Below are 23,599 nucleotides of genomic sequence, written 5' to 3'. Positions count from 1 at the left end.
CCTTACTTAAGCAATGCATTTCATCATTAGGACATGTGCTGTGTTTGCCGGGCATGGTGGAGTGTGCCTGTTGTCCTAGCTACTTGGGAGGCTGAGGCTTGTGGATTGCTTGAGCTCAGGGGTTCTGGGCTGCACTCAGCTGTGTTGATCAGGTGTCCATGCTACGTTGGGTATCAATATGGTGTTCTAGAGGGAGCTCTAGAATTTCAGGTTGTGTATTGAGAGGTGCACCAACCCAGGCTGGAAACAGAGCAGGCCAAAGCTTCCATGCCCATCGGTAGCAGGACAGCACCTGAGAGCAGTAGGTGTAACACAGCTTGAGCAAAATAGTGAGACCTAGCCTCTCTTTTTTTGAATCAAATGTGAACGTTTTGATTTTTACAAGATGGTAATGAATTATTTTTCCAAAACCAAATCTTTGTTTTTCTTTTGATATTTTTGCAGGAAGTACAATAAACATTTGAATAGGGCCGGGCATTCTAGCATAGCAGACAATTCTCCAGAATTGACACATATTGCAACAACAAGCTAGCAGGTGGAGAGGACGGAAAACTCTGTGCAGCCTAGAATAGATGGCTGTGTGATTTTCTGCAAGAATGACTGAAATGCATTCTTCATTTTAGAGCACCTGTAGGATTAAATTGATCTGTCAAGTACAAAAGTATCCTTAGAAGAGCAACTTTGAAATGCATTTGCTGGGTCTTCTGCTGCATTCCTACGTCCAGCTCTAATTCATTTTTTGATTAGCCCTCATTCAATTCCATATATGAATGAGAAGGAGAAATAAGAGGGCCCTTCGCTCTTTGAGAGAAACATGAAAAGACTGAGAACTGTGCAACTCCCAAACATTGGAGCCTTCGGCCTTACTCCAGCCAACTCTTGCGGTTTAATACTTTTAAATCTTGATGTTGTTTAACAATACCAGCAGAAGGGATCAGGTTGACAGGCGCTGCAGTTCTCCAGTATGGGGCTGTCCAGATCATTACTGAATCTACCTTGCATTGGCACAGTATAAAATACGTCATGAAGTCTCCTATGAAAAGGTATACAAATCTGTTTGAATCACTTTTGTTAGTCAGGGGGACCCATTCGCTGGAAGGGGCAGGGAGGACAAAAATAGCTCATTGGTATAGAACACTGAATTAGCAGCTGATTTTGAGGTGGGAGAAGATCGAGTAATCCAACCGGACCTCAATAAATGGTTTCTTAGTATGCAGTAGCCCGCAACCACTTCTAACCCAAAAGCGTAATCTCATCCTTTTGCAGAATCAGGCAAGCTTTCACCTGCTCAAGCTGAACTGACATTGGTCTTCTCGGCCAGCAAGAGTTCCTCTCTTGAAGCTGTTGAGGCTAGAGAACAGAATGACGCGTATTCATTCTTTATAATAACTCTTCTAGCCCTCCCACTCCATACCACTTTATAACTTCCAATGTTGCAGATGTCTTCCATCATTGTGACCCTTGCTACTTTTCTCAACATTGGCTGGCTCGGCATAACAAGAAGGGATGGATGGCTACAGGAGAGCCTGAATTGTGCCTGTAAGGTTCTACAGGGAGTCACTGGCAGATAATGAGAAACTCAGCCCTAAGTTGGCTCTTCTCTCTGACTTTCTTTCTCCTCTCTCCCTCTACCTATCTCTCACTCTCTAAATACTAGTATCTATATTGTATTCACATCCCCTTCACAAACTTTCTGACCCTATTTCCTCTCTCCCTTAAATCAGTTCAACCCTCTTCTTTTCCTTTAGGAAACTCCACATCTTTTTTAAAGGCCCTTCCCATATTCACACTGCTTCTTGATAAGACATTATTTTCCTTTCTTTGAAGGATAGTGAAATAGATTTTCTTGAAATACGGTTGGCATACCATCAATTCATTACACCGTACTTTATCATTATCCTTTCTTAAGCAATGCATTTCATCATTAGGACATGTGCTGTGTTTGCCGGGCATGGTGGCGTGTGCCTGTTGTCCTAGCTACTTGGGAGGCTGAGGCTTGTGGATTGCTTGAGCTCAGGGGTTCTGGGCTGCACTCAGCTGTGTTGATCAGGTGTCCATGCTACGTTGGGTATCAATATGGTGTTCTAGAGGGAGCTCTAGAATTTCAGGTTGTGTAATGAGAGGTGCACCGACCCAGGCTGGAAACAGAGCAGGCCAAAGCTTCCATGCCCATCGGTAGCAGGACAGCACCTGAGAGCAGTAGGTGTAACACAGCTTGAGCAAAATAGTGAGACCTAGCCTCTCTTTTTTTGACTCAAATGTGAACGTTTTGATTTTTACAAGATGGTAATGAATTATTTTTCCAAAACCAAATCTTTGTTTTTCTTTTGATATTTTTGCAGGAAGTACAATGAACATTTGAATAGGGCTGGGCATTCTAGCATAGCAGACAATTCTCCAGAATTGCAACATATTGCAACAACAAGCTAGCAGGTGGAGAGGACGGAAAACTCTGTGCAGCCTAGAATAGATGGCTGTGTGATTTTCTGCAAGAATGACTGAAATGCATTCTTCATTTTAGAGCACCTGTAGGATTAAATTGATCTGTCAAGTACAAAAGTATCCTTAGAAGAGCAACTTTGAAATGCATTTGCTGGGTCTTCTGCTGCATTCCTACGTCCAGCTCTAATTCATTTTTTGATTAGCCCTCATTCAATTCCATATATGAATGAGAAGGAGAAATAAGAGGGCCCTTCGCTCTTTGAGAGGAACATGAAAAGACTGAGAACTGAGCAACTCCCAAACATTGGAGCCTTCGGCCTTACTCCAGCCAACTCTTGCGGTTTAATACTTTTAAATCTTGATGTTGTTTAACAATACCAGCAGAAGGGATCAGGTTGACAGGCGCTGCAGTTCTCCAGTATGGGGCTGTCCAGATCATTACTCAATCTACCTTGCATTGGCACAGTATAAAATACGTCATGAAGTCTCCTATGAAAAGGTATACAAATCTGTTTGAATCACTTTTGTTAGTCAGGGGGACCCATTCGCTGGAAGGGGCAGGGAGGACAAAAATAGCTCATTGGTATAGAACACTGAATTAGCAGCTGATTTTGAGGTGGGAGAAGATAGAGTAATCCAACCGGACCTCAATAAACGGTTTCTTAGTATGCAGTAGCCCGCAACCACTTCTAACACAAAAGCGTAATCTCATCCTTTTGCAGAATCAGGCAAGCTTTCACCTGCTCAAGCTGAACTGACATTGGTCTTCTTGGCCAGCAAGAGTTACTCTCTTGAAGCTGTTGAGGCTAGAGAACAGAATGACGCATATTCATTCTTTATAATAACTCTTCTAGCCCTCCCACTGCATACCACTTTATAACTTCCAATGTGGCAGATGTCTTCCATCATTGTGACCCTTGCTACTTTTCTCAACATTGGCTGGCTCGGCATAACAAGAAGGGATGGATGGCTACAGGAGAGCCTGAATTGTGCCTGTAAGGTTCTACAGGGAGTCACTGGCAGATAATGAGAAACTCAGCCCTAAGTTTGCTCTTCTCTCTCACTTTCTTTCTCCTCTCTCCCTCTACCTATCTCTCACTCTCTAAATACTAGTATCTATATTGCATTCACAACCCCTTCACAAACTTTCTGACCCTACTTCCTCTCTCCCTTAAATCAGTTCAACCCTCTTCTTTTCCTTTAGGAAACTCCACATCTTTTTTAAAGGCCCTTCCCATATTCACACTGCTTCTTGATAAGACATTATTTTCCTTTCTTTGAAGGATAGTGAAATAGATTTTCTTGAAATACGGTTGGCATACCATCAATTCATTACACCGTACTTTATCATTATCCTTACTTAAGCAATGCATTTCATCATTAGGACATGTGCTGTGTTTGCCGGGCATGGTGGCGTGTGCCTGTTGTCCTAGCTACTTGGGAGGCTGAGGCTTGTGGATTGCTTGAGCTCAGGGGTTCTGGGCTGCACTCTGCTGTGTTGATCAGGTGTCCATGCTACGTTGGGTATCAATATGGTGTTCTAGAGGGAGCTCTAGAATTTCAGGTTGTGTAATGAGAGGTGCACCGACCCAGGCTGGAAACAGAGCAGGCCGAAATGTCCATGCCCATCGGTAGCAGGACAGCACCTGAGAGCAGTAGGTGTAACACAGCTTGAGCAAAATAGTGAGACCTAGCCTCTCTTTTTTTGACTCAAATGTGAACGTTTTGATTTTTACAAGATGGTAATGAATTATTTTTCCAAAACCAAATCTTTGTTTTTCTTTTGATATTTTTGCAGGAAGTATAATGAACATTTGAACTGGGCCGGGCATTCTAGCATAGCAGACAATTCTCCAGAATTGCGACATATTGCAACAACAAGCTAGCAGGTGGAGTGAACTGAAAACTCTGTGCAGCCTAGAATAGATGGCTGTGTGATTTTCTGCAAGGATGACTGAAATGCATTCTTCATTTTAGAGCACCTGTAGGATTAAATTGATCTGTCAAGTACAAAGGTATCCTTAGAAGAGCAACTTTGAAATGTGTTTGCTGGGTCTTCTGCTGCATTCCTACGTCCAGCTCTAATTCATTTTTTGATTAGCCCTCATTCAATTCCATATATGAATGAGAAGGAGAAATAAGAGGGCCCTTCGCTCTTTGAGAGAAACATGAAAAGACTGAGAACTGTGCAACTCCCAAACATTGGAGCCTTCGGCCTTACTCCAGCCAACTCTTGCGGTTTAATACTTTCAAATCTTGATGTTGTTTAACAATACCAGCAGAAGGGATCAGGTTGACAGGCGCTGCAGTTCTCCAGTATGGGGCTGTCCAGATCATTACTCAATCTACCTTGCATTGGCACAGTATAAAATACGTCATGAAGTCTCCTATGAAAAGGTATACAAATCTGTTTGAATCACTTTTGTTAGTCAGGGGGACCCATTCGCTGGAAGGGGCAGGGAGGACAAAAATAGCTCATTGGTATAGAACACTGAATTAACAGCTGATTTTGAGGTGGGAGAAGATCGAGTAATCCAACCGGACCTCAATAAACGGTTTCTTAGTATGCAGTAGCCCGCAACCACTTCTAACCCAAAAGCGTAATCTCATCCTTTTGCAGAATCAGGCAAGCTTTTACCTGCTCAAGCTGAACTGACATTGGTCTTCTTGGCCAGCAAGAGTTACTCTCTTGAAGCTGTTGAGGCTAGAGAACAGAATGACGCATATTCATTCTTTATAATAACTCTTCTAGCCCTCCCACTCCATACCACTTTATAACTTCCAATGTGGCAGATGTCTTCCATCATTGTGACCCTTGCTGCTTTTCTCGACATTGGCTGGCTCGGCATAACAAGAAGGGATGGATGGCTACAGGAGAGCCTGAATTGTGCCTGTAAGGTTCTACAGGGAGTCACTGGCAGATAATGAGAAACTCAGCCCTAAGTTGGCTCTTCTCCCTCACTTTCTTTCTCCTCTCTCCCTCTACCTATCTCTCACTCACTAAATACTAGTATCTATATTGTATTCACATCCCCTTCACAAACTTTCTGACCCTACTTCCTCTCTCCCTTAAATCAGTTCAACCCTCTTCTTTTCCTTTAGGAAACTCCACATCTTTTTTAAAGGCCCTTCCCATATTCACACTGCTTCTTGATAAGACATTATTTTTCTTTCTTTGCAGGATAGTGAAATAGATTTTCTTTAAATACGGTTGGCATACCATCAATTCATTACACCGTACTTTATCATTATCCTTACTTAAGCAATGCATTTCATCATTAGGACATGTGCTGTGTTTGCCGGGCATGGTGGCGTGTGCCTGTTGTCCTAGCTACTTGGGAGGCTGAGGCTTGTGGATTGCTTGAGCTCAGGGGTTCTGGGCTGCACTCAGCTGTGTTGATCAGGTGTCCATGCTACGTTGGGTATCAATATGGTGTTCTAGAGGGAGCTCTAGAATTTCAGGTTGTGTAATGAGAGGTGCACCGACCCAGGCTGGAAACAGAGCAGGCCAAAGCTTCCATGCCCATCGGTAGCAGGACAGCACCTGAGAGCAGTAGGTGTAACACAGCTTGAGCAAAATAGTGAGACCTAGCCTCTCTTTTTTTGACTCAAATGTGAACGTTTTGATTTTTACAAGATGGTAATGAATTATTTTTCCAAAACCAAATCTTTGTTTTTCTTTTGATATTTTTGCAGGAAGTACAATGAACATTTGAACTGGGCCGGGCATTCTAGCATAGCAGACAATTCTCCAGAATTGTGACATATTGCAACAACAAGCTAGCAGGTGGAGAGGACGGAAAACTCTGTGCAGCCTAGAATAGATGGCTGTGTGATTTTCTGCAAGGATGACTGAAATGCATTCTTCATTTTAGAGCACCTGTAGGATTAAATTGATCTGTCAAGTACAAAGGTATCCTTAGAAGAGTAACTTTGAAATGCGTTTGCTGGGTCTTCTGCTGCATTCCTACGTCCAGCTCTAATTCATTTTTTGATTAGCCCTCATTCAATTCCATATATGAATGAGAAGGAGAAATAAGAGGGCCCTTCGCTCTTTGAGAGAAACATGAAAAGACTGAGAACTGTGCAACTCCCAAACATTGGAGCCTTCGGCCATACTCCAGCCAACTCTTGCGGTTTAATACTTTTAAATCTTGATGTTGTTTAACAATACCAGCAGAAGGGATCAGGTTGACAGGCGCTGCAGTTCTCCAGTATGGGGCTGTCCAGATCATTACTCAATCTACCTTGCATTGGCACAGTATAAAATACGTCATGAAGTCTCCTATGAAAAGGTATACAAATCTGTTTGAATCACTTTTGTTAGTCAGGGGGACCCATTCGCTGGAAGGGGCAGGGAGGACAAAAATAGCTCATTGGTATAGAACACTGAATTAGCAGCTGATTTTGAGGTGGGAGAAGATCGAATAAACCAACCGGACCTCAATAAACGGTTTCTTAGTATGCAGTAGCCCGCAACCACTTCTAACCCAAAAGCGTAATCTCATCCTTTTGCAGAATCAGGCAAGCTTTCACCTGCTCAAGCTGAACTGACATTGGTCTTCTTGGCCAGCAAGAGTTACTCTCTTGAAGCTGTTGAGGCTAGAGAACAGAATGACGCATATTCATTCTTTATAATAACTCTTCTAGCCCTCCCACTCCATACCACTTTATAACTTCCAATGTTGCAGATGTCTTCCATCATTGTGACCCTTGCTACTTTTCTCAACATTGGCTGGCTCGGCATAACAAGAAGGGATGGATGGCTACAGGAGAGCCTGAATTGTGCCTGTAAGGTTCTACAGGGAGTCACTGGCAGATAATGAGAAACTCAGCCCTAAGTTGGCTCTTCTCTCTCACTTTCTTTCTCCTCTCTCCCTCTACCTATCTCTCACTCTCTAAATACTAGTATCTATATTGTATTCACATCCCCTTCACAAACTTTCTGACCCTATTTCCTCTCTCCCTTAAATCAGTTCAACCCTCTTCTTTTCCTTTAGGAAACTCCACATCTTTTTTAAAGGCCCTTCCCATATTCACACTGCTTCTTGATAAGACATTATTTTCCTTTCTTTGAAGGATAGTGAAATAGATTTTCTTGAAATACGGTTGGCATACCATCAATTCATTACACCGTACTTTATCATTATCCTTTCTTAAGCAATGCATTTCATCATTAGGACATGTGCTGTGTTTGCTGGGCATGGTGGCGTGTGCCTGTTGTCCTAGCTACTTGGGAGGCTGAGGCTTGTGGATTGCTTGAGCTCAGGGGTTCTGGGCTGCACTCAGCTGTGTTGATCAGGTGTCCATGCTACGTTGGGTATCAATATGGTGTTCTAGAGGGAGCTCTAGAATTTCAGGTTGTGTAATGAGAGGTGCACTGACCCAGGCTGGAAACAGAGCAGGCCAAAGCTTCCATGCCCATCGGTAGCAGGACAGCACCTGAGAGCAGTAGGTGTAACACAGCTTGAGCAAAATAGTGAGACCTAGCCTCTCTTTTTTTGACTCAAATGTGAACGTTTTGATTTTTACAAGATGGTAATGAATTATTTTTCCAAAACCAAATCTTTGTTTTTCTTTTGATATTTTTGCAGGAAGTACAATGAACATTTGAATAGGGCTGGGCATTCTAGCATAGCAGACAATTCTCCAGAATTGCAACATATTGCAACAACAAGCTAGCAGGTGGAGAGGACGGAAAACTCTGTGCAGCCTAGAATAGATGGCTGTGTGATTTTCTGCAAGAATGACTGAAATGCATTCTTCATTTTAGAGCACCTGTAGGATTAAATTGATCTGTCAAGTACAAAAGTATCCTTAGAAGAGCAACTTTGAAATGCATTTGCTGGGTCTTCTGCTGCATTCCTACGTCCAGCTCTAATTCATTTTTTGATTAGCCCTCATTCAATTCCATATATGAATGAGAAGGAGAAATAAGAGGGCCCTTCGCTCTTTGAGAGGAACATGAAAAGACTGAGAACTGTGCAACTCCCAAACATTGGAGCCTTCGGCCTTACTCCAGCCAACTCTTGCGGTTTAATACTTTTAAATCTTGATGTTGTTTAACAATACCAGCAGAAGGGATCAGGTTGACAGGCGCTGCAGTTCTCCAGTATGGGGCTGTCCAGATCATTACTCAATCTACCTTGCATTGGCACAGTATAAAATACGTCATGAAGTCTCCTATGAAAAGGTATACAAATCTGTTTGAATCACTTTTGTTAGTCAGGGGGACCCATTCGCTGGAAGGGGCAGGGAGGACAAAAATAGCTCATTGGTATAGAACACTGAATTAGCAGCTGATTTTTAGGTGGGAGAAGATAGAGTAATCCAACCGGACCTCAATAAACGGTTTCTTAGTATGCAGTAGCCCGCAACCACTTCTAACCCAAAAGCGTAATCTCATCCTTTTGCAGAATCAGGCAAGCTTTCACCTGCTCAAGCTGAACTGACATTGGTCTTCTTGGCCAGCAAGAGTTACTCTCTTGAAGCTGTTGAGGCTAGAGAACAGAATGACGCATATTCATTCTTTATAATAACTCTTCTAGCCCTCCCACTGCATACCACTTTATAACTTCCAATGTGGCAGATGTCTTCCATCATTGTGACCCTTGCTACTTTTCTCAACATTGGCTGGCTCGGCATAACAAGAAGGGATGGATGGCTACAGGAGAGCCTGAATTGTGCCTGTAAGGTTCTACAGGGAGTCACTGGCAGATAATGAGAAACTCAGCCCTAAGTTGGCTCTTCTCTCTCACTTTCTTTCTCCTCTCTCCCTCTACCTATCTCTCACTCTCTAAATACTAGTATCTATATTGCATTCACAACCCCTTCACAAACTTTCTGACCCTACTTCCTCTCTCCCTTAAATCAGTTCAACCCTCTTCTTTTCCTTTAGGAAACTCCACATCTTTTTTAAAGGCCCTTCCCATATTCACACTGCTTCTTGATAAGACATTATTTTCCTTTCTTTGAAGGATAGTGAAATAGATTTTCTTGAAATACGGTTGGCATACCATCAATTCATTACACCGTACTTTATCATTATCCTTACTTAAGCAATGCATTTCATCATTAGGACATGTGCTGTGTTTGCCGGGCATGGTGGCGTGTGCCTGTTGTCCTAGCTACTTGGGAGGCTGAGGCTTGTGGATTGCTTGAGCTCAGGGGTTCTGGGCTGCACTCTGCTGTGTTGATCAGGTGTCCATGCTACGTTGGGTATCAATATGGTGTTCTAGAGGGAGCTCTAGAATTTCAGGTTGTGTAATGAGAGGTGCACCGACCCAGACTGGAAACAGAGCAGGCCGAAATGTCCATGCCCATCGGTAGCAGGACAGCACCTGAGAGCAGTAGGTGTAACACAGCTTGAGCAAAATAGTGAGACCTAGCCTCTCTTTTTTTGACTCAAATGTGAACGTTTTGATTTTTACAAGATGGTAATGAATTATTTTTCCAAAACCAAATCTTTGTTTTTCTTTTGATATTTTTGCAGGAAGTATAATGAACATTTGAACTGGGCCGGGCATTCTAGCATAGCAGACAATTCTCCAGAATTGCGACATATTGCAACAACAAGCTAGCAGGTGGAGTGAACTGAAAACTCTGTGCAGCCTAGAATAGATGGCTGTGTGATTTTCTGCAAGGATGACTGAAATGCATTCTTCATTTTAGAGCACCTGTAGGATTAAATTGATCTGTCAAGTACAAAGGTATCCTTAGAAGAGCAACTTTGAAATGTGTTTGCTGGGTCTTCTGCTGCATTCCTACGTCCAGCTCTAATTCATTTTTTGATTAGCCCTCATTCAATTCCATATATGAATGAGAAGGAGAAATAAGAGGGCCCTTCGCTCTTTGAGAGAAACATGAAAAGACTGAGAACTGTGCAACTCCCAAACATTGGAGCCTTCGGCCTTACTCCAGCCAACTCTTGCGGTTTAATACTTTCAAATCTTGATGTTGTTTAACAATACCAGCAGAAGGGATCAGGTTGACAGGCGCTGCAGTTCTCCAGTATGGGGCTGTCCAGATCATTACTCAATCTACCTTGCATTGGCACAGTATAAAATACGTCATGAAGTCTCCTATGAAAAGGTATACAAATCTGTTTGAATCACTTTTGTTAGTCAGGGGGACCCATTCGCTGGAAGGGGCAGGGAGGACAAAAATAGCTCATTGGTATAGAACACTGAATTAACAGCTGATTTTGAGGTGGGAGAAGATCGAGTAATCCAACCGGACCTCAATAAACGGTTTCTTAGTATGCAGTAGCCCGCAACCACTTCTAACCCAAAAGCGTAATCTCATCCTTTTGCAGAATCAGGCAAGCTTTTACCTGCTCAAGCTGAACTGGCATTGGTCTTCTTGGCCAGCAAGAGTTACTCTCTTGAAGCTGTTGAGGCTAGAGAACAGAATGACGCATATTCATTCTTTATAATAACTCTTCTAGCCCTCCCACTCCATACCACTTTATAACTTCCAATGTGGCAGATGTCTTCCATCATTGTGACCCTTGCTGCTTTTCTCGACATTGGCTGGCTCGGCATAACAAGAAGGGATGGATGGCTACAGGAGAGCCTGAATTGTGCCTGTAAGGTTCTACAGGGAGTCACTGGCAGATAATGAGAAACTCAGCCCTAAGTTGGCTCTTCTCCCTCACTTTCTTTCTCCTCTCTCCCTCTACCTATCTCTCACTCACTAAATACTAGTATCTATATTGTATTCACATCCCCTTCACAAACTTTCTGACCCTACTTCCTCTCTCCCTTAAATCAGTTCAACCCTCTTCTTTTCCTTTAGGAAACTCCACATCTTTTTTAAAGGCCCTTCCCATATTCACACTGCTTCTTGATAAGACATTATTTTTCTTTCTTTGCAGGATAGTGAAATAGATTTTCTTTAAATACGGTTGGCATACCATCAATTCATTACACCGTACTTTATCATTATCCTTACTTAAGCAATGCATTTCATCATTAGGACATGTGCTGTGTTTGCCGGGCATGGTGGCGTGTGCCTGTTGTCCTAGCTACTTGGGAGGCTGAGGCTTGTGGATTGCTTGAGCTCAGGGGTTCTGGGCTGCACTCAGCTGTGTTGATCAGGTGTCCATGCTACGTTGGGTATCAATATGGTGTTCTAGAGGGAGCTCTAGAATTTCAGGTTGTGTAATGAGAGGTGCACCGACCCAGGCTGGAAACAGAGCAGGCCAAAGCTTCCATGCCCATCGGTAGCAGGACAGCACCTGAGAGCAGTAGGTGTAACACAGCTTGAGCAAAATAGTGAGACCTAGCCTCTCTTTTTTTGACTCAAATGTGAACGTTTTGATTTTTACAAGATGGTAATGAATTATTTTTCCAAAACCAAATCTTTGTTTTTCTTTTGATATTTTTGCAGGAAGTACAATGAACATTTGAACTGGGCCGGGCATTCTAGCATAGCAGACAATTCTCCAGAATTGCGACATATTGCAACAACAAGCTAGCAGGTGGAGAGGACGGAAAACTCTGTGCAGCCTAGAATAGATGGCTGTGTGATTTTCTGCAAGGATGACTGAAATGCATTCTTCATTTTAGAGCACCTGTAGGATTAAATTGATCTGTCAAGTACAAAGGTATCCTTAGAAGAGTAACTTTGAAATGCGTTTGCTGGGTCTTCTGCTGCATTCCTACGTCCAGCTCTAATTCATTTTTTGATTAGCCCTCATTCAATTCCATATATGAATGAGAAGGAGAAATAAGAGGGCCCTTCGCTCTTTGAGAGAAACATGAAAAGACTGAGAACTGTGCAACTCCCAAACATTGGAGCCTTCGGCCATACTCCAGCCAACTCTTGCGATTTAATACTTTTAAATCTTGATGTTGTTTAACAATACCAGCAGAAGGGATCAGGTTGACAGGCGCTGCAGTTCTCCAGTATGGGGCTGTCCAGATCATTACTCAATCTACCTTGCATTGGCACAGTATAAAATACGTCATGAAGTCTCCTATGAAAAGGTATACAAATCTGTTTGAATCACTTTTGTTAGTCAGGGGGACCCATTCGCTGGAAGGGGCAGGGAGGACAAAAATAGCTCATTGGTATAGAACACTGAATTAGCAGCTGATTTTGAGGTGGGAGAAGATCGAATAAACCAACCGGACCTCAATAAACGGTTTCTTAGTATGCAGTAGCCCGCAACCACTTCTAACCCAAAAGCGTAATCTCATCCTTTTGCAGAATCAGGCAAGCTTTCACCTGCTCAAGCTGAACTGACATTGGTCTTCTTGGCCAGCAAGAGTTACTCTCTTGAAGCTGTTGAGGCTAGAGAACAGAATGACGCATATTCATTCTTTATAATAACTCTTCTAGCCCTCCCACTCCATACCACTTTATAACTTCCAATGTGGCAGATGTCTTCCATCATTGTGACCCTTGCTGCTTTTCTCAACATTGGCTGGCTTGGCATAACAAGAAGGGATGAATGGCTACAGGAGAGCCTGAATTGTGCCTGTAAGGTTCTACAGGGAGTCACTGACAGATAATGAGAAACTCAGCCCTAAGTTGGCTCTTCTCCCTCACTTTCTTTCTCCTCTCTCCCTCTACCTATCTCTCACTCTCTAAATACTAGTATCTATATTGTATTCACATCCCCTTCACAAACTTTCTGACCCTACTTCCTCTCTCCCTTAAATCAGTTCAACCCTCTTCTTTTCCTTTAGGAAACTCCACATCTTTTTTAAAGGCCCTTCCCATATTCACACTGCTTCTTGATAAGACATTATTTTTCTTTCTTTGCAGGATAGTGAAATAGATTTTCTTTAAATAAGGTTGGCATACCATCAATTCATTACACCGTACTTTATCATTATCCTTACTTAAGCAATGCATTTCATCATTAGGACATGTGCTGTGTTTGCCGGGCATGGTGGCGTGTGCCTGTTGTCCTAGCTACTTGGGAGGCTGAGGCTTGTGGATTGCTTGAGCTCAGGGGTTCTGGGCTGCACTCAGCTGTGTTGATCAGGTGTCCATGCTACGTTGGGTATCAATATGGTGTTCTAGAGGGAGCTCTAGAATTTCAGGTTGTGTAATGAGAGGTGCACCGACCCAGGCTGGAAACACAGCAGGCCAAAGCTTACATGCCCATCGGTAGCAGGACAGCACCTGAGAGCAGTAGGTGTAACACAGCTTGAGCAAAATAGTGAGACCTAGCCTCTCTTTTTTTGACTCAAATGTGAACGTTTTGATTTTTACAAGATAGTAATGAATTATTTTTCCAAAACCAAATCTTTGTTTTTCTTTTGATATTTTTGCAGGAAGTAAAATGAACATTTGAACTGGGCCGGGCATTCTAGCATAGCAGACAATTCTCCAGAATTGCGACATATTGCAACAACAAGCTAGCAGGTGGAGAGGACGGAAAACTCTGTGCAGCCTAGAATAGATGGCTGTGTGATTTTCTGCAAGGATGACTGAAATGCATTCTTCATTTTAGAGCACCTGTAGGATTAAATTGATCTGTCAAGTACAAAGGTATCCTTAGAAGAGCAACTTTGAAATACGTTTGCTGGGTCTTCTGCTGCATTCCTACGTCCAGCTCTAATTCATTTTTTGATTAGCCCTCATTCAATTCCATATATGAATGAGAAGGAGAAATAAGAGGGCCCTTCGCTCTTTGAGAGAAACATGAAAAGACTGAGAACTGTGCAACTCCCAAACATTGGAGCCTTCGGCCTTACTCCAGCCAACTCTTGCGGTTTAATACTTTTAAATCTTGATGTTGTTTAACAATACCAGCAGAAGGGATCAGGTTGACAGGCGCTGCAGTTCTCCAGTATGGGGCTGTCCAGATCATTACTCAATCTACCTTGCATTGGCACAGTATAAAATACGTCATGAAGTCTCCTATGAAAAGGTATACAAATCTGTTTGAATCACTTTTGTTAGTCAGGGGGACCCATTCGCTGGAAGGGGCAGGGAGGACAAAAATAGCTCATTGGTATAGAACACTGAATTAGCAGCTGATTTTGAGGTGGGAGAAGATCGAGTAATCCAACCGGACCTCAATAAACGGTTTCTTAGTATGCAGTAGCCCGCAACCACTTCTAACCCAAAAGCGTAATCTCATCCTTTTGCAGAATCAGGCAAGCTTTCACCTGCTCAAGCTGAACTGACATTGGTCTTCTTGGCCAGCAAGAGTTACTCTCTTGAAGCTGTTGAGGCTAGAGAACAGAATGACGCATATTCATTCTTTATAATAACTCTTCTAGCCCTCCCACTGCATACCACTTTATAACTTCCAATGTGGCAGATGTCTTCCATCATTGTGACCCTTGCTGCTTTTCTCAACATTGGCTGGCTCGGCATAACAAGAAGGGATGGATGGCTACAGAAGAGCCTGAATTGTGCCTGTAAGGTTCTACAGGGAGTCACTGGCAGATAATGAGAAACTCAGCCCTAAGTTGGCTCTTCTCCCTCACTTTCTTTCTCCTCTCTCCCTCTACCTATCTCTCACTCACTAAATACTAGTATCTATATTGTATTCACATCCCCTTCACAAACTTTCTGACCCTACTTCCTCTCTCCCTTAAATCAGTTCAACCCTCTACTTTTCCTTTAGGAAACTCCACATCTTTTTAAAGGCCCTTCCCATATTCACACTGCTTCTTGATAAGACATTATTTTCCTTTCTTTGCAGGATAGTGAAATAGATTTTCTTGAAATACGGTTGGCATACCATCAATTCATTACACCGTACTTTATCATTATCCTTACTTAAGCAATGCATTTCATCATTAGGACATGTGCTGTGTTTGCCGGGCATGGTGGCGTGTGCCTGTTGTCCTAGCTACTTGGGAGGCTGAGGCTTGTGGATTGCTTGAGCTCAGGGGTTCTGGGCTGCACTCAGCTGTGTTGATCAGGTGTCCATGCTACGTTGGGTATCAATATGGTGTTCTAGAGGGAGCTCTAGAATTTCAGGTTGTGTATTGAGAGGTGCACCAACCCAGGCTGGAAACAGAGCAGGCCAAAGCTTCCATGCCCATCGGTAGCAGGACAGCACCTGAGAGCAGTAGGTGTAACACAGCTTGAGCAAAATAGTGAGACCTAGCCTCTCTTTTTTTGAATCAAATGTGAACGTTTTGATTTTTACAAGATGGTAATGAATTATTTTTCCAAAACCAAATCTTTGTTTTTCTTTTGATATTTTTGCAGGAAGTACAATGAACATTTGAATAGGGCCGGGCATTCTAGCATAGCAGACAATTCTCCAGAATTGACACATATTGCAACAACAAGCTAGCAGGTGGAGAGGACGGAAAACTCTGTGCAGCCTAGAATAGATGGCTGTGTGATTTTCTGCAAGAATGACTGAAATGCATTCTTCATTTTAGAGCACCTGTAGGATTAAATTGACCTGTCAAGTACAAAAGTATCCTTAGAAGAGCAACTTTGAAATGCATTTGCTGGGTCTTCTGCTGCATTCCTACGTCCAGCTCTAATTCATTTTTTGATTAGCCCTCATTCAATTCCATATATGAATGAGAAGGAGAAATAAGAGGGCCCTTCGCTCTTTGAGAGAAACATGAAAAGACTGAGAACTGTGCAACTCCCAAACATTGGAGCCTTCGGCCTTACTCCAGCCAACTCTTGCGGTTTAATACTTTTAAATCTTGATGTTGTTTAACAATACCAGCAGAAGGGATCAGGTTGACAGGCGCTGCAGTTCTCCAGTATGGGGCTGTCCAGATCATTACTGAATCTACCTTGCATTGGCACAGTATAAAATACGTCATGAAGTCTCCTATGAAAAGGTATACAAATCTGTTTGAATCACTTTTGTTAGTCAGGGGGACCCATTCGCTGGAAGGGGCAGGGAGGACAAAAATAGCTCATTGGTATAGAACACTGAATTAGCAGCTGATTTTGAGGTGGGAGAAGATCGAGTAATCCAACCGGACCTCAATAAATGGTTTCTTAGTATGCAGTAGCCCGCAACCACTTCTAACCCAAAAGCGTAATCTCATCCTTTTGCAGAATCAGGCAAGCTTTCACCTGCTCAAGCTGAACTGACATTGGTCTTCTCGGCCAGCAAGAGTTCCTCTCTTGAAGCTGTTGAGGCTAGAGAACAGAATGACGCGTATTCATTCTTTATAATAACTCTTCTAGCCCTCCCACTCCATACCACTTTATAACTTCCAATGTTGCAGATGTCTTCCATCATTGTGACCCTTGCTACTTTTCTCAACATTGGCTGGCTCGGCATAACAAGAAGGGATGGATGGCTACAGGAGAGCCTGAATTGTGCCTGTAAGGTTCTACAGGGAGTCACTGGCAGATAATGAGAAACTCAGCCCTAAGTTGGCTCTTCTCTCTCACTTTCTTTCTCCTCTCTCCCTCTACCTATCTCTCACTCTCTAAATACTAGTATCTATATTGTATTCACATCCCCTTCACAAACTTTCTGACCCTATTTCCTCTCTCCCTTAAATCAGTTCAACCCTCTTCTTTTCCTTTAGGAAACTCCACATCTTTTTTAAAGGCCCTTCCCATATTCACACTGCTTCTTGATAAGACATTATTTTCCTTTCTTTGAAGGATAGTGAAATAGATTTTCTTGAAATACGGTTGGCATACCATCAATTCATTACACCGTACTTTATCATTATCCTTTCTTAAGCAATGCATTTCATCATTAGGACATGTGCTGTGTTTGCCGGGCATGGTGGCGTGTGCCTGTTGTCCTAGCTACTTGGGAGGCTGAGGCTTGTGGATTGCTTGAGCTCAGGGGTTCTGGGCTGCCCTCAGCTGTGTTGATCAGGTGTCCATGCTACGTTGGGTATCAATATGGTGTTCTAGAGGGAGCTCTAGAATTTCAGGTTGTGTAATGAGAGGTGCACCGACCCAGGCTGGAAACAGAGCAGGCCAAAGCTTCCATGCCCATCGGTAGCAGGACAGCACCTGAGAGCAGTAGGTGTAACACAGCTTGAGCAAAATAGTGAGACCTAGCCTCTCTTTTTTTGACTCAAATGTGAACGTTTTGATTTTTACAAGATGGTAATGAATTATTTTTCCAAAACCAAATCTTTGTTTTTCTTTTGATATTTTTGCAGGAAGTACAATGAACATTTGAATAGGGCTGGGCATTCTAGCATAGCAGACAATTCTCCAGAATTGCAACATATTGCAACAACAAGCTAGCAGGTGGAGAGGACGGAAAACTCTGTGCAGCCTAGAATAGATGGCTGTGTGATTTTCTGCAAGAATGACTGAAATGCATTCTTCATTTTAGAGCACCTGTAGGATTAAATTGATCTGTCAAGTACAAAAGTATCCTTAGAAGAGCAACTTTGAAATGCGTTTGCTGGGTCTTCTGCTGCATTCCTACGTCCAGCTCTAATTCATTTTTTGATTAGCCCTCATTCAATTCCATATATGAATGAGAAGGAGAAATAAGAGGGCCCTTCGCTCTTTGAGAGGAACATGAAAAGACTGAGAACTGTGCAACTCCCAAACATTGGAGCCTTCGGCCTTACTCCAGCCAACTCTTGCGGTTTAATACTTTTAAATCTTGATGTTGTTTAACAATACCAGCAGAAGGGATCAGGTTGACAGGCGCTGCAGTTCTCCAGTATGGGGCTGTCCAGATCATTACTCAATCTACCTTGCATTGGCACAGTATAAAATACGTCATGAAGTCTCCTATGAAAAGGTATACAAATCTGTTTGAATCACTTTTGTTAGTCAGGGGGACCCATTCGCTGGAAGGGGCAGGGAGGACAAAAATAGCTCATTGGTATAGAACACTGAATTAGCAGCTGATTTTGAGGTGGGAGAAGATAGAGTAATCCAACCGGACCTCAATAAACGGTTTCTTAGTATGCAGTAGCCCGCAACCACTTCTAACCCAAAAGCGTAATCTCATCCTTTTGCAGAATCAGGCAAGCTTTCACCTGCTCAAGCTGAACTGACATTGGTCTTCTTGGCCAGCAAGAGTTACTCTCTTGAAGCTGTTGAGGCTAGAGAACAGAATGAAGCATATTCATTCTTTATAATAACTCTTCTAGCCCTCCCACTGCATACCACTTTATAACTTCCAATGTGGCAGATGTCTTCCATCATTGTGACCCTTGCTACTTTTCTCAACATTGGCTGGCTCGGCATAACAAGAAGGGATGGATGGCTACAGGAGAGCCTGAATTGTGCCTGTAAGGTTCTACAGGGAGTCACTGGCAGATAATGAGAAACTCAGCCCTAAGTTGGCTCTTCTCTCTCACTTTCTTTCTCCTCTCTCCCTCTACCTATCTCTCACTCTCTAAATACTAGTATCTATATTGTATTCACAACCCCTTCACAAACTTTCTGACCCTACTTCCTCTCTCCCTTAAATCAGTTCAACCCTCTTCTTTTCCTTTAGGAAACTCCACATCTTTTTTAAAGGCCCTTCCCATATTCACACTGCTTCTTGATAAGACATTATTTTCCTTTCTTTGAAGGATAGTGAAATAGATTTTCTTGAAATACGGTTGGCATACCATCAATTCATTACACCGTACTTTATCATTATCCTTACTTAAGCAATGCATTTCATCATTAGGACATGTGCTGTGTTTGCCGGGCATGGTGGCGTGTGCCTGTTGTCCTAGCTACTTGGGAGGCTGAGGCTTGTGGATTGCTTGAGCTCAGGGGTTCTGGGCTGCACTCTGCTGTGTTGATCAGGTGTCCATGCTACGTTGGGTATCAATATGGTGTTCTAGAGGGAGCTCTAGAATTTCAGGTTGTGTAATGAGAGGTGCACCGACCCAGGCTGGAAACAGAGCAGGCCGAAATGTCCATGCCCATTGGTAGCAGGACAGCACCTGAGAGCAGTAGGTGTAACACAGCTTGAGCAAAATAGTGAGACCTAGCCTCTCTTTTTTTGACTCAAATGTGAACGTTTTGATTTTTACAAGATGGTAATGAATTATTTTTCCAAAACCAAATCTTTGTTTTTCTTTTGATATTTTTGCAGGAAGTATAATGAACATTTGAACTGGGCCGGGCATTCTAGCATAGCAGACAATTCTCCAGAATTGCGACATATTGCAACAACAAGCTAGCAGGTGGAGTGAACTGAAAACTCTGTGCAGCCTAGAATAGATGGCTGTGTGATTTTCTGCAAGGATGACTGAAATGCATTCTTCATTTTAGAGCACCTGTAGGATTAAATTGATCTGTCAAGTACAAAGGTATCCTTAGAAGAGCAACTTTGAAATGTGTTTGCTGGGTCTTCTGCTGCATTCCTACGTCCAGCTCTAATTCATTTTTTGATTAGCCCTCATTCAATTCCATATATGAATGAGAAGGAGAAATAAGAGGGCCCTTCGCTCTTTGAGAGAAACATGAAAAGACTGAGAACTGTGCAACTCCCAAACATTGGAGCCTTCGGCCTTACTCCAGCCAACTCTTGCGGTTTAATACTTTCAAATCTTGATGTTGTTTAACAATACCAGCAGAAGGGATCAGGTTGACAGGCGCTGCAGTTCTCCAGTATGGGGCTGTCCAGATCATTACTCAATCTACCTTGCATTGGCACAGTATAAAATACGTCATGAAGTCTCCTATGAAAAGGTATACAAATCTGTTTGAATCACTTTTGTTAGTCAGGGGGACCCATTCGCTGGAAGGGGCAGGGAGGACAAAAATAGCTCATTGGTATAGAACACTGAATTAACAGCTGATTTTGAGGTGGGAGAAGATCGAGTAATCCAACCGGACCTCAATAAACGGTTTCTTAGTATGCAGTAGCCCGCAACCACTTCTAACCCAAAAGCGTAATCTCATCCTTTTGCAGAATCAGGCAAGCTTTTACCTGCTCAAGCTGAACTGACATTGGTCTTCTTGGCCAGCAAGAGTTACTCTCTTGAAGCTGTTGAGGCTAGAGAACAGAATGACGCATATTCATTCTTTATAATAACTCTTCTAGCCCTCCCACTGCATACCACTTTATAACTTCCAATGTGGCAGATGTCTTCCATCATTGTGACCCTTGCTACTTTTCTCAACATTGGCTGGCTCGGCATAACAAGAAGGGATGGATGGCTACAGGAGAGCCTGAATTGTGCCTGTAAGGTTCTACAGGGAGTCACTGGCAGATAATGAGAAACTCAGCCCTAAGTTGGCTCTTCTCTCTCACTTTCTTTCTCCTCTCTCCCTCTACCTATCTCTCACTCTCTAAATACTAGTATCTATATTGCATTCACAACCCCTTCACAAACTTTCTGACCCTACTTCCTCTCTCCCTTAAATCAGTTCAACCCTCTTCTTTTCCTTTAGGAAACTCCACATCTTTTTTAAAGGCCCTTCCCATATTCACACTGCTTCTTGATAAGACATTATTTTCCTTTCTTTGAAGGATAGTGAAATAGATTTTCTTGAAATACGGTTGGCATACCATCAATTCATTACACCGTACTTTATCATTATCCTTACTTAAGCAATGCATTTCATCATTAGGACATGTGCTGTGTTTGCCGGGCATGGTGGCGTGTGCCTGTTGTCCTAGCTACTTGGGAGGCTGAGGCTTGTGGATTGCTTGAGCTCAGGGGTTCTGGGCTGCACTCTGCTGTGTTGATCAGGTGTCCATGCTACGTTGGGTATCAATATGGTGTTCTAGAGGGAGCTCTAGAATTTCAGGTTGTGTAATGAGAGGTGCACCGACCCAGACTGGAAACAGAGCAGGCCGAAATGTCCATGCCCATCGGTAGCAGGACAGCACCTGAGAGCAGTAGGTGTAACACAGCTTGAGCAAAATAGTGAGACCTAGCCTCTCTTTTTTTGACTCAAATGTGAACGTTTTGATTTTTACAAGATGGTAATGAATTATTTTTCCAAAACCAAATCTTTGTTTTTCTTTTGATATTTTTGCAGGAAGTATAATGAACATTTGAACTGGGCCGGGCATTCTAGCATAGCAGACAATTCTCCAGAATTGCGACATATTGCAACAACAAGCTAGCAGGTGGAGTGAACTGAAAACTCTGTGCAGCCTAGAATAGATGGCTGTGTGATTTTCTGCAAGGATGACTGAAATGCATTCTTCATTTTAGAGCACCTGTAGGATTAAATTGATCTGTCAAGTACAAAGGTATCCTTAGAAGAGCAACTTTGAAATGTGTTTGCTGGGTCTTCTGCTGCATTCCTACGTCCAGCTCTAATTCATTTTTTGATTAGCCCTCATTCAATTCCATATATGAATGAGAAGGAGAAATAAGAGGGCCCTTCGCTCTTTGAGAGAAACATGAAAAGACTGAGAACTGTGCAACTCCCAAACATTGGAGCCTTCGGCCTTACTCCAGCCAACTCTTGCGGTTTAATACTTTCAAATCTTGATGTTGTTTAACAATACCAGCAGAAGGGATCAGGTTGACAGGCGCTGCAGTTCTCCAGTATGGGGCTGTCCAGATCATTACTCAATCTACCTTGCATTGGCACAGTATAAAATACGTCATGAAGTCTCCTATGAAAAGGTATACAAATCTGTTTGAATCACTTTTGTTAGTCAGGGGGACCCATTCGCTGGAAGGGGCAGGGAGGACAAAAATAGCTCATTGGTATAGAACACTGAATTAACAGCTGATTTTGAGGTGGGAGAAGATCGAGTAATCCAACCGGACCTCAATAAACGGTTTCTTAGTATGCAGTAGCCCGCAACCACTTCTAACCCAAAAGCGTAATCTCATCCTTTTGCAGAATCAGGCAAGCTTTTACCTGCTCAAGCTGAACTGGCATTGGTCTTCTTGGCCAGCAAGAGTTACTCTCTTGAAGCTGTTGAGGCTAGAGAACAGAATGACGCATATTCATTCTTTATAATAACTCTTCTAGCCCTCCCACTCCATACCACTTTATAACTTCCAATGTGGCAGATGTCTTCCATCATTGTGACCCTTGCTGCTTTTCTCGACATTGGCTGGCTCGGCATAACAAGAAGGGATGGATGGCTACAGGAGAGCCTGAATTGTGCCTGTAAGGTTCTACAGGGAGTCACTGGCAGATAATGAGAAACTCAGCCCTAAGTTGGCTCTTCTCCCTCACTTTCTTTCTCCTCTCTCCCTCTACCTATCTCTCACTCACTAAATACTAGTATCTATATTGTATTCACATCCCCTTCACAAACTTTCTGACCCTACTTCCTCTCTCCCTTAAATCAGTTCAACCCTCTTCTTTTCCTTTAGGAAACTCCACATCTTTTTTAAAGGCCCTTCCCATATTCACACTGCTTCTTGATAAGACATTATTTTTCTTTCTTTGCAGGATAGTGAAATAGATTTTCTTTAAATACGGTTGGCATACCATCAATTCATTACACCGTACTTTATCATTATCCTTACTTAAGCAATGCATTTCATCATTAGGACATGTGCTGTGTTTGCCGGGCATGGTGGCGTGTGCCTGTTGTCCTAGCTACTTGGGAGGCTGAGGCTTGTGGATTGCTTGAGCTCAGGGGTTCTGGGCTGCACTCAGCTGTGTTGATCAGGTGTCCATGCTACGTTGGGTATCAATATGGTGTTCTAGAGGGAGCTCTAGAATTTCAGGTTGTGTAATGAGAGGTGCACCGACCCAGGCTGGAAACAGAGCAGGCCAAAGCTTCCATGCCCATCGGTAGCAGGACAGCACCTGAGAGCAGTAGGTGTAACACAGCTTGAGCAAAATAGTGAGACCTAGCCTCTCTTTTTTTGACTCAAATGTGAACGTTTTGATTTTTACAAGATGGTAATGAATTATTTTTCCAAAACCAAATCTTTGTTTTTCTTTTGATATTTTTGCAGGAAGTACAATGAACATTTGAACTGGGCCGGGCATTCTAGCATAGCAGACAATTCTCCAGAATTGCGACATATTGCAACAACAAGCTAGCAGGTGGAGAGGACGGAAAACTCTGTGCAGCCTAGAATAGATGGCTGTGTGATTTTCTGCAAGGATGACTGAAATGCATTCTTCATTTTAGAGCACCTGTAGGATTAAATTGATCTGTCAAGTACAAAGGTATCCTTAGAAGAGTAACTTTGAAATGCGTTTGCTGGGTCTTCTGCTGCATTCCTACGTCCAGCTCTAATTCATTTTTTGATTAGCCCTCATTCAATTCCATATATGAATGAGAAGGAGAAATAAGAGGGCCCTTCGCTCTTTGAGAGAAACATGAAAAGAC

General features: G+C 42.8%; 13 non-coding genes across 13 annotated transcripts; all 13 read left to right on the top strand.

The window, feature by feature from the left end:
* Nucleotides 1-46: 46 nt before the first annotated feature.
* On the top strand, nucleotides 47-346 carry LOC147734306 (signal recognition particle RNA). The gene has a single exon (XR_015308247.1).
* Nucleotides 347-1,944: 1,598 nt separating this feature from the next.
* On the top strand, nucleotides 1,945-2,244 carry LOC147734305 (signal recognition particle RNA). The gene has a single exon (XR_015307834.1).
* A 1,598-nt stretch (nucleotides 2,245-3,842) lies between these two features.
* On the top strand, nucleotides 3,843-4,142 carry LOC147734304 (signal recognition particle RNA). The gene has a single exon (XR_015307982.1).
* Nucleotides 4,143-5,740: 1,598 nt separating this feature from the next.
* Nucleotides 5,741-6,040, top strand: LOC147734303 (signal recognition particle RNA). The gene has a single exon (XR_015307833.1).
* Nucleotides 6,041-7,638: 1,598 nt separating this feature from the next.
* On the top strand, nucleotides 7,639-7,938 carry LOC147734302 (signal recognition particle RNA). The gene has a single exon (XR_015307874.1).
* Nucleotides 7,939-9,536: 1,598 nt separating this feature from the next.
* LOC147734301 (signal recognition particle RNA) lies at nucleotides 9,537-9,836 on the top strand. Its single transcript, XR_015308151.1, has one exon.
* Nucleotides 9,837-11,434: 1,598 nt separating this feature from the next.
* LOC147734300 (signal recognition particle RNA) lies at nucleotides 11,435-11,734 on the top strand. Its single transcript, XR_015307832.1, has one exon.
* Nucleotides 11,735-13,332: 1,598 nt separating this feature from the next.
* LOC147734299 (signal recognition particle RNA) lies at nucleotides 13,333-13,632 on the top strand. The gene has a single exon (XR_015308263.1).
* Nucleotides 13,633-15,229: 1,597 nt separating this feature from the next.
* Nucleotides 15,230-15,529, top strand: LOC147734298 (signal recognition particle RNA). The gene has a single exon (XR_015308170.1).
* Nucleotides 15,530-17,127: 1,598 nt separating this feature from the next.
* Nucleotides 17,128-17,427, top strand: LOC147734297 (signal recognition particle RNA). Its single transcript, XR_015307928.1, has one exon.
* A 1,598-nt stretch (nucleotides 17,428-19,025) lies between these two features.
* On the top strand, nucleotides 19,026-19,325 carry LOC147734296 (signal recognition particle RNA). The gene has a single exon (XR_015308127.1).
* A 1,598-nt stretch (nucleotides 19,326-20,923) lies between these two features.
* On the top strand, nucleotides 20,924-21,223 carry LOC147734295 (signal recognition particle RNA). The gene has a single exon (XR_015308150.1).
* Nucleotides 21,224-22,821: 1,598 nt separating this feature from the next.
* Nucleotides 22,822-23,121, top strand: LOC147734294 (signal recognition particle RNA). The gene has a single exon (XR_015307831.1).
* Nucleotides 23,122-23,599: the final 478 nt, after the last annotated feature.

Source organism: Lissotriton vulgaris, chromosome 1_2, assembly GCF_964263255.1.
Source record: "Lissotriton vulgaris chromosome 1_2, aLisVul1.2, whole genome shotgun sequence".
In the NCBI taxonomy this organism is placed as follows: domain Eukaryota; kingdom Metazoa; phylum Chordata; class Amphibia; order Caudata; family Salamandridae; genus Lissotriton; species Lissotriton vulgaris.
This window is presented reverse-complemented; position numbering and strand designations above follow the sequence as displayed.